Source organism: Ochotona princeps, chromosome 7 (assembly GCF_030435755.1).
Source record: "Ochotona princeps isolate mOchPri1 chromosome 7, mOchPri1.hap1, whole genome shotgun sequence".
In the NCBI taxonomy this organism is placed as follows: Eukaryota; Metazoa; Chordata; class Mammalia; order Lagomorpha; family Ochotonidae; genus Ochotona; species Ochotona princeps.
The window spans coordinates 35,517,056-35,526,566 of record NC_080838.1 but is presented as its reverse complement, the minus strand read 5'-3'; positions in this window follow the sequence as shown (position 1 = coordinate 35,526,566).

The following is a 9,511-nucleotide window of genomic DNA, read 5'->3' as shown; positions in this document are numbered from 1 at the left end:
ATAACAAAGTCAGATATGATTTATTTAGCTGAAAAATGCTATTCCTAAGGCTTTTAAATGTACTCAAAAAACCCAAGGTGATTATAAAATTACAGAATTTTAAAGAAAATGTCAAGGGAAGAAAATAGTATTTTATGTTAAGTAAGCAAGAAAAAGATATTTTCCAAAGAGTTTCCTGACTATGAGGTTTGTATAGAGGTAAATGAATGGTATGAGTCACTGTCAGAATCAGAATAACATAAAGAGATAAACAAAAGTTATCTAAACAAACAAGTTATAATTCTATTCCAAGATGACATTTATAAGAACAGTCATTTCTTCCCCAAGCTGATAGACTATCAGGCAATATGTAAACATTGAAATGCACAGCATTTTCTAGATAGATATGAAAAGGAAGGCATGGTGGTGTTGTAATCAAGTGCATATGCATCACACATAGTTTCCTTCTGAGCTATAACCATGTCTTTGTTTTTCCCAGCTGGGAAGATACATCTGTTTCTTCTCCCTTGTTTGATAGGATCCAGTAAAACCCAAGCTTTGGAGATACTTGCTTGGAACATCAATGATTACTTGATTTCTCAGCACATAAATCTAATTCCAATCCTTCTGGGCAGATAATAGCTATGAGGAACCAGCCTATGGCGTCATCTGCTCTTTGCTTTCTCTCCACCCAGGAGACTGTTCATGACTCGCCATTCCAGCACTTCAAAACTTATGTCAAATGCCTGCCCAGCTCTGCCTGGTGCAGAAGCGCACATTGCTCAAAGAAAACCAGAAATTGCCTGTGGAGGTTTGTAGTACTTACGGTATCAGCTTTGTGAAAACTGAATTCGAAATTCCAGGCTTAACTGTAAAATGTGATGCCATGAAAGGCTCCACAAGAACCTAGAGACTGATTCTCAAACCTCCTCCACTAATATGTGGGTTTTTAGAAAGTTCATGGAAGCTGCATACTATGAAAAACCATTTTACACAGATGCCAACTTTTTGCATCAAAAGAGGCATTTTAACTTCCATTTTCTGAGTCTTATACAGTATCTGCCCGTGGACATGGACTCTCTCTCATGCTTTCTTCATACTTCTTTCTGTCTTTTATTTTCAAAAAATACATGTGTTTGTTTACTTTGGAGACAGGGACACTGCCCCATAGTGACTGGGTCTATGCCAGGATGAAGCTAGCAGCTGGGCACTCATTTCATGTCTCTCTTGTGGGAGACAGAAACCCAGGCTACCTGAGCTGTTACTGCTGCCTCCGAAAAAGTACATTTCCAGGAAGCTGGTATCAGAATCTAGAGAGGCTAATCTCAGGTGATCTGATGGGGGATGCAGGCTTTCTAACCGGCATCTAAATAGCTAGGTTAAATGTCAGCTCCTATCAATGATTTTGTTTTTTTAAAGATTTTTCCACTCACGACACTTTCTCTTTAACACAGAACATACTCATAATTATCTTCTGAAAATTCTTACTGGTTTCAAAAGTTTCACTAACTTTACAATAGGTAAGTGCATTATCTGAGGGTGAGTTCTGTTTTAAAAATTGAGTTTTTTGATTGGTGCCATAGAGGTGAAGATGTCATTGTTTTTGATACTGATTTTACTAGGAGGGACTGGTTTCATAGGCTACTTTGATACTTGATTAAATATGTGTGTGTCAGCATTACTGAGCATATGCAATTGCATTTTACAGAGTGCGGGCTAGACTTCTTGTGGGACCAGCTTCTTGTAAGAGACACACACACAATTTCAAAAACGTCTTCTCAGTGGGGAATTTTGCTTGGCTTCTTCTGTACTGCTAGCTTTAAATTCTTAACAATTATTCATAATTTGGGGAGGAAGAACCCAGGATTTGTGTTGTTTTGTTTTGGTTTTTGATTTCACTTTATTTTTATTTGAAAGATGAATTTACAGAAATGAGAGAGAGAAACAGATCTTCCACCTGCTGGTTCACTCCCCAAATGGCTGCAATGACTAGAGCTGGGCCAATATGAAGCTTGGAGTTTCTTCTGTGTCTTCCACCCTGGTCAGGAGCACAATGACTTGAACCATTCTGTGCTGCTTTTCAAGGCATTGAGAAGGGAGCTGGATGGGATGTGGAACAGCCACTACATGAGCCATGCGCTTATATAGGATACTGGTGGTAGCAGGCAATGGCTTAGCCTGTTGAGCCATTGCACAGGCCCCAGGAGCCTAGGATTTTTTTGTGGTGCTCTGTATCTCTCGTATTATGTAACAATTATATAACTTTTTTTTCAGGTCCTAGTCCTCTATATTCATTGTTACTTGTAGAGTAGGCTGGTTATTGCCTTTGAAAACATCCTGGTTATTCAATAAGTTGTTGGTTTAGACAGAGGCTACATGGTTTTGAAAGAATACAGGTATCACATGACTGTAAAAGATAGACCATACGCATTCTTCTATTGTCATTAGCTGCAAAGACCAGGGGTTATTCTTATGACTTTTCTGGGAGGACAGAGATGATATTTGTTGGTGACCAGAGTTTCCTGAAGCTTGCCTGCTTGCTCCCGGTTCTTCTATGAAGGGCAGCAGCTTGACTGAGGAAACAACAAGGGAGTCATTTAACAGGAGCTGTGACTGGTACCTACACTGTCTCAGTACTGACCAGCAAGTGACTCAGGGAGAGGCTGGCAAAATCTCATTTTAAAGTGCTGCAGTTTCTGGCAACACTTCCCTGGAAGTCCCTGGAGTGTTGTGGAAGCATCTGCTGGAGCTGCCACAGATCACCCAGTTGGTGTGCAGGAGCCATTTGCTTTTGATAAAATGTAGTTCAGTCACACCCTACATGCTGATGTTTCAGTCAGTGAGGTACTTTATGTATCACAGTGGTCCCATGATACTACAATAGAGCTGAAAATCTGCTAGCACCTAGTAATGCCACAGTTATCATCCTCTTATAGATCAATGCATTACCCAGCTGTTTGTGGTGATGCTGGTATAAATGAGCTTACTATGCAGCCCGTTGTAGAGAAGCAAAGCACATACAGTTACGCAGTGCCTAATGGTTGAAAATGATAAAATATGATAATGGTAGTCCTTTGTGATACTATAGTTTTTATAATATACTTTGTGATAGTATATTTTTATCATTATTTTTAGAGTGTCTTTTTTTCTAAGTTCATTGTTTAAGTGTGCCATGTTACCCTGGAAATTGCTTCATTATTTTTACTTAATATGCTACCTACATTGAAGAACATACTCAGTGACTGACCCTGTATGTTTATGCATTACACTACGATGTTCACATGGTGATAAAATCAGTGATGCATTTCTCAGAATGTGTCTCCATTGTCAGGTGGTGGCATGAATGCACTACTCTTTCTTAAGAATATGAGAGTTGTTAAAAGGAAGCAAGAGAATGTGTTCATGAGATTATAGTGATGGCTCCCTTCTTCCTAATAAAAACTTTTTGGGAAAGTTAAACTTATTGATGTGAGAATTGGTAGTCTGTGATCTTGATCTTAGTTTATAGTTTTCTATACTTCACTTATTGTGACTTTTCTTCAATTGTTGGGTCTTTTAGGGTGTGCAATTTTCTGTGGGAGGATTATAAGGCCTTTAGAACAATACAGAGCATAGTTAAGCCAGGCCATGGGCACAGTGGTGGATTTAATCTCTGACTACAATGAACCAGGTGTTTTGACATTTCGTGGTGGCAGCGGCGATGTTTGGCTTTGTCTTTTGCAAACTGGCACCATGCCATTACCTTATATCCCCTGAAATAGCACTTCTTATACCCGTGCCTTCTTCCAGGGCTCTTGCCCTGGCTCAAAGCTGAGAATACGTGGCCCAATGCCAGCTCTAATTAAGCAATAAGACACTGCCGGCAGTACATTTCTGGGGATTACTGCATGCCTGCCTTAAGTGCGTCACTACTCAAGAAGGGCAATCATCCTTTAGAAAATGCATTCTCTGAAATGACTTATTGCCATTTGGAAGGGGAATTTCTACAACTAGAAAGAGAGGAGAAGTGTTTCCCGTGCATTGGATGGCTTTCTCTCTGTGTGGCTGTCATATTCCTTTGAAAGACCAGAGCAGTGTTCACCTAAGAACATCATCGTCAGCATTTACACGTTGTGTGCAGGCCAGATCTTTCTCGGATGAACGCTTGTCTTATTGTGCTGCCTCTGCCAATTGGTATATACAATTGATGTCATTTTAAATCTGAGACACATTTTTTGCCTGTTGTATGATTTTCTTCACCAGACAGGCTTTAAGACAACACAAAACTCTCTGGTTTTAATTTAAAAAAAGAGTTCAAAATGAATCTTGAGAAATTTTGAGAATGTTATTTGGCTTGACTTTTTAAAAACTTATTTATTTGAAATGTAGGGGGAGGGATTGAGAGAGGGAAGTAGAGGGGTGGGGGGAGAGAAAGAAATGATATTAAAACTCCCCAAATGGCCACAACAACCAGATCTGGCTAGGTTCTCCATCTACTTGTTCCATATGGGTGGCAGGAACCAAGTGCTTGGTCACTGCCTTCCCAGATGCATTTGCAAGCAGCAGATGGATTGTAAGGGAGCACTCAGGACTTGAACAGGCATTCTAATATGTAATGCTAGGGTTGAAAACAGCAATATAACCCACTGCAACAAAATGATGGCCCCTGACCTGCTTTTAATTCTATTATTATTATTATTATTTAATCTATTAAAAGACATGCAACAGAGTGCACTTATTTGGAAGTCAACCTCTCAAACTAGTCTGTTGGCAGCCCTGATGCCTTGTATCTCTGTGGCCTTGAGAAAATGATTATTATTAAAGATTTACTTATTTTATTCCTATTGGAAAATCAGATTTACAGGGAGAAGGAGAGACAAAGATCTTCCATCCGCTGGTTCACTCTCCAGGTGGCTGCAATGGCTGGGGCTGAGCCAATCTGAAGCTGCAAACTAGGAGCCTCCTCCAGGTCTCCCATACAGATGCCAGGTCTCAAAGCTTTGGGACTCTGCTGCTTTCTCAGGCCACAAACAGGAAGCTGGAAGGGAAGTGGAGCAAACTGGCACCCATATGGGATCCCAGTGCATGCAAAGAGAGGACTTTAGCCAATAGTCTACCACGCTGAGTCAGAGAAAAATATTTTCACTGTCTATTCCTAATTGTTTTATCTATCAAATGTAAATAACAAGAATATCTGCCTTACAGGATTGCTTTATGGGATAAATGTGATGACATATATAAAACATTTGTTAGTGACTATTGCATAGCAAAACAGAAATGTAATTCTTGATATAAGAATTAAGTGATTCCATTATATTTAAGTGTATCAGTATCTCTGAAAAGATACTGAACAGAAAATGAGGATTACCCTATATCTTATTTTAGCTGTGCCTCTTGGGAAACCTTGGTATCTCTAGATTTCAATTCTAGACCCATAAAATTATCAGTGCTTTAGGCAGCTTGTGATGGTCCCCAGCGATTCGACTATGCATTTTTTGTAGTCCCTTCCCCTTGGTCTGGGGTTAGGGTGAGGTGTTATTCTAAAGTGGATTATATGGGTTGGTTGGTGGCTGCTATCTTGGAAGCCCTGTCCAAGTCTGTTTCTCATTCTTTCAGGTCACTGGCTAGCAGGCTAGATGGACACCTAGGCAACTTATAGGGAAGCTATATACTGAGGAAACAAACCAGCAATTACATAAAGAACCTGAAAGTAAGTTCCCTAGTCCCGAGATGCCCCATGTAAAAACAAAGCTCTGCAACAACTAGTGCCTTGAGATTCAGAATGAGGAGCATCTGTGAATCACTAAACTATGGGCAAGTTTGTTATGCAGTGATGGGTAGCTATTTCAATCAATAAACTAAAATGCGTGGAACATGACCAGAAAAACACAGAAATCTCGTAAAACAAAACAAAGACATTAATATTGGTAGTAGCTTTCTTAAGGGAGCTAGGCAATAATTACTTAATAGCTGAGTTTCTGCCATCCACAGAGAGGGCCTGGGTAGGAACTTTGTGGTGCTTGGCTTCCAGCTGGCCTCATTCTGACTGTTACAGGCATTTGGGGAATGAACCCGTGGATAGGCATTTTCTTTGCTTATATCCTTCCCCCTCCATTAAACAAACAATAAATCTAGGAATATGCATGTATGCTAGCAGTTAAGGCACCTGTGTCACATACCCGATTCTCTGGATTTGATATCTTGATCTGGCTTCAGCCAGATTCCTATGAGTGCAGTGGGTGAAAGGCACAGGTGATGGCTCACCTTGTCAGGCTCTTGACACCATGTGGGAATCCTGGATGGAATTATCGGGTTCAGATTGCCTATCCAATGGGCATTTGCAGGCATTTGGGAAAGCTAACCAGTGGATGAGTGCTGTCTCTTAAATAAATTTGAAAAGGAAAAGGAAAGTCTATTACTGTAGATAGTACCTTTTAGGTTCCAGATACCAATACAAGCCTTATAAATTAGCACCAAATGAAATTGACCTTCTTAAACTTAAAGTACATGATATATTAGCTATTGTTAAGTGCTTATGATAAAATGAAACAGAAGGGGCTAAACAGTTTTTTTTTTTTTTTTTACATTTTCTAAAGAGTTGGCTAAAAAAAAGACAACTTGGGCCCATCTTCTTGCTGCTTTCCCAGGTGCATTAGCAGGGAGCTGATTCAGAAGTGGAGCAGCTGGGACTCAAACTGGAACCCATGCAGGATGTTGGTTCCATAAGTAGAAATTTAACCTACTAAGCCAAGGTTTCGGCCCCTTTTATTTTTTAATTTTTAAATTTATATAAGAGGAAATGTTTATGTACATAATTTTGAATGAATAATGATATTTCTTCCTACCTTACTCTCTCTCCCTTCTGCTCTCTGTCCTCCTCCCTTTCTTATTTTTCTATTAAATTTCAAAGTGACAGAATTTTAATTTATTTTGTCATTACAAGGATATTTGAGGAACACTTTTTTACCTTATAGCTGAAGGTTTTGTGATAGTTTAGTGTCAGATTTGATCCCTGGGATATTTAGATGCTTACCACTCCTTAGGCAACCTATGAAGTTTTCCAGAACAGAAAATGGGACATTGTGGCTGGGTGTTTTTTTTTTTATTATTATTATTAATTACATTGCATTATGTGACACAGTTTCATAGGCTCTGGGATTCCCCCAACCCCTCTCCGTGCCCTCCCCCCATGGTGGATTCCTCCACCTTGTTGCAGTATTACAGTTCAAATTCAGTCAGGATTCTTTCTTTGCAAACACATACCAAACATAAACTCCAGCATCTTATTGTCCAGGTAAATTCAATGGTTTCTTGGGGAGACCATCTCTGGCCTGAAGGTAGAGCTGGCAGAATATCATCCCGATCAATTAAAGTGGCTGGGTATATTTAAGGAGCAAACTTGTTGGCTCATTCTTTCCTGAAAGTCGCAGATATCGTTAAGTGTCAGATAAAGGAGCCTTTTTAAACACCAAAACAAGCATAGCTTGGGCTCTTCTTAAGCTCAGATACACTAAAATAATTAGGATGCATACCATATAAGTAAATAAGTTATGCCCCCAAATTGTAAGTCTATTACATTAAAAATATACGTTTTAACTTGGAAGGCTGAGTTACAGATAGAGAGAGAGAGAAAAGGAGAAACAAGTTCACACTCTAAATTGTCATAATGGTCAGGGCTGGGCCAGGCTAAATCCAGAATCCAAGAACTCGATCCAGGCCTCCCACGTGGATGTCAGGGTCCTGGGCACAAGAATGAATCATCCTCGGCTGTCTTCCCGGGCACATTGGCGGGAACTTGATCAGAAGCAAGGAGTTGGGATTTGACTTAGCACTCATATCGGGTATTGGTATCACAAACAGCAGCTTAATCCACCATGCCACAATGTTGGCCCCTATCTCAGTACATTTTTAATTTATTGTATTTATGTTTTGTACCTAAGAATCTTTTAACACATTCTCTTTAAGAAGGATCTTTACTTACAGTTAACATTTTGAAATTTGAATCTGATGGTTTTTCTTAGCATCTTGCTGAATTGTTACTTTTATAAAGAATTGAATTTTTAAAAAGATCTATTTTTGCTCGAAAGGCAGATAAATAGAAATAAGATAAGACAGAGAGAGAGATCTTCAGTTTGCTGGTTCATGCAACACATGGTCGCAACAGCTGGAGCTGAGCTGATCCAAAGCTAGGAGCAAGGAGCTTCTTCCAGGTCTCCCATGTGGATGCAGGGTCCCAAGGACCTGCTCCATCCTTTGGTCTTTTCCTGCCATAAACAGGGAGCTGTTTTGGAAGCAGAGCAGCTGAAACATTAATAGGTGCCCATTTGGGATGCTGGCATGGCAGAGGATTAGCTTGGTACGCCACTGCTCTTGTCCAGGAATTGAATTTTTATTCTTCTTAAGAATAGTCATATATGCTTCTGAATAAATTTATGAAGAACAGATTTTCAACTTTCAAAATAGGAATATTTGGGGTATTGATTATTGATGTAATGTCAGTGTAGAATCCTTGAGAATCTTAAAAGAAAATGAGTCCTTCGATGACTCAGCACCAATAACTTAGCAACTTAACACATCACCCATCTATTAGCTCACAGCTCTGCAGGTTGGACTGAAGGGTATGCAGTGTCTGGGTTCTAGCTCAGGGAGCATTTCCAGCAGTCTGAAGTCGGTACTCGTGGGACAGTAATACTCATTTGGGTCTCAGGGTAATGTCTCATTCAGCCAGAAACTGCTCTTGTTTGCAGGAGGCCATTCTCCTTCCTGTGGACGGTCCTTTCATCTTTAAGTAAGCATTAGGCATCTTATGCCTCGAATTTGACTTTCTCTTCGGCCAGCAGCTAGAGAAAATGCTCTACTTTTAAAGGGCTTGTGTGATTAGGATAGGCTCACCTGGATTATCTCTTTGTTTTAAGGTCAATTGATTTGGGACCTTAATTACAACTGCAGAATCCCTCTCCAGCACTGTCTAGATTAGTGTTTGATTGAATAATTGGGAGGAGATGTGTGTATACCAGGAGTCAGGATCCTGGGGAGGATTTTTTTTTTTTTAGAATGCTGTCTACCACAGAGTTTGATTCTTAAAACTGCCTTACATATGAGTCATGCCATGACTGATTTTTAAATCTGTTTTGTGTATGAGCCGTGAATATACTATTGGCTTTCAGTATATTCATTAGAATGGATCAAGAGCTCTTCCTTTTTGACTTTATTTCATGATTTTTAATGATTTGTTAAAATGTCACTTTTCTTTCAGGGGTAAAAATTGTTTGCTTTCAGACATCAGTCTGTTTGCAAGTACACATATAACTGCTGTGCCCTTTCAGATGGGCATAAGGAATGCAGGAATATCAAGAGATTTGCTCAGTTTTTGGATGCTGCTGCTTGCATTGTGTTAAGACACAAAGTTATAAATATGATAATATATAATCATCTAAGGTGAAATCACATAGAAAAGGGGCTGAGTTTTTCATCTCATGAATTGGGATCATTTTTGATCTGTTCCTTTCCGTGCTACTCCTATGGGCCCTCCTTGAGACCTCTGCACTCCTAA